The 1,171-nt window shown below is 55.5% G+C and overlaps 1 pseudogene; it reads left to right on the top strand.

The window, feature by feature from the left end:
* On the top strand, positions 178 to 1,158 carry LOC109130030 (annotated as a pseudogene).

The raw sequence follows: 1,171 nt of genomic DNA, 5'->3' as shown, positions 1-1,171 counted from the left end.
CCGGCGCCTGACGCGTCCTCCGAGCCTCCCGTAGCTGCACACGCCGAAGCCGGACCTGCCGCAGACCAGCTGGTTACCAACGCCGCTGCTCTCCTCACCGCCGCTCTCACCAACGCTACCACTCTCCCCAGCGCCACTCTCCCCTTACCTGTACAAAGAAACACACTCGACGATATGATGCAGGTCATTCTCGGTCGTCTTGATGGCCAGGAAACACGAACGAACGAACGGCTCGAGGCCATTGCAGCCGCACAAGAGGCCTCGCAGAACCAAATCAGCAAGCTCCAACGAAGGAGGGGCAAACGCCGAAACGACAGCAGTCCTGCCGGTGAGAACGAGAATCCTCCCCCAGCGCAACCTTCTGTGGAGGACCGATACGACGGCCACAGACGCCGCCCGACGTCCATTATCGTAGGATCCGTTGATCGACGCAGTAGAGAGGAGCCAAATGAGGAGCTGCGAGACGGCCAAGACCAAAGGAGCGGTAGCCCGCCGACTCCGACATTGCCGATCCAACAGCCCGAGGCCGATCTCAAGGATGAAACCATACGACGCCTAGAGGCGATGGTCCACGAACTCTCTTCCAGAGTCCATCGAGCCACGAGCTCTGCTCCCAACCTCGATCGAGTGCTCGAAGAAGTCCAGCGCTCACCGTTTACGGCACGAATCTCCCGCATTCAAGTCCGTTATGTAAACAAGTTTAAGTTCACCCCGTACAACGGATTAGACGATCCAAAACCATTTTTGACGTCTATGAGTTTTGCAATCAGCCGAGCTCATTTCAGTGACGAAGAGTACGAAGCTGGTTGCTGCCGGCTATTCTTTGAGAATTTAGCCCATGAGGCTCTAGGGTGGTTCTCCCGGCTCCCGCCGAACTCGATAGGGAGCTATCACGAGCTTACCACCGCCTTTCTCCAACATCACTCTACATTCATGATTCGAGGTGCGTCGAACGCCGATCTCTGGAACATGTTCCAGCGAAACGACGAATCTCTCCGAGACTTCATGGAGAGGTTTAAAAGAATCGTCTCGAAGCTCTCGATTGCCGACGACACGGCAATATCAGCTCTCTGAAATGCTCTCACTCACGGCTCCCGATTTAGGGAGGACATAATAATACACGAGCCTCTGACTCTGGATGACGCACTACACCGTGCTAACAGATACATAG

The sequence above is a fragment of the Camelina sativa genome, chromosome 1 (genome assembly GCF_000633955.1).
Source record: "Camelina sativa cultivar DH55 chromosome 1, Cs, whole genome shotgun sequence".
NCBI classification, from domain to species: Eukaryota; Viridiplantae; Streptophyta; class Magnoliopsida; order Brassicales; family Brassicaceae; genus Camelina; species Camelina sativa.
Note: the sequence above shows the minus strand (reverse complement) of the source record. Positions and strands in the feature narration are given on the sequence as shown.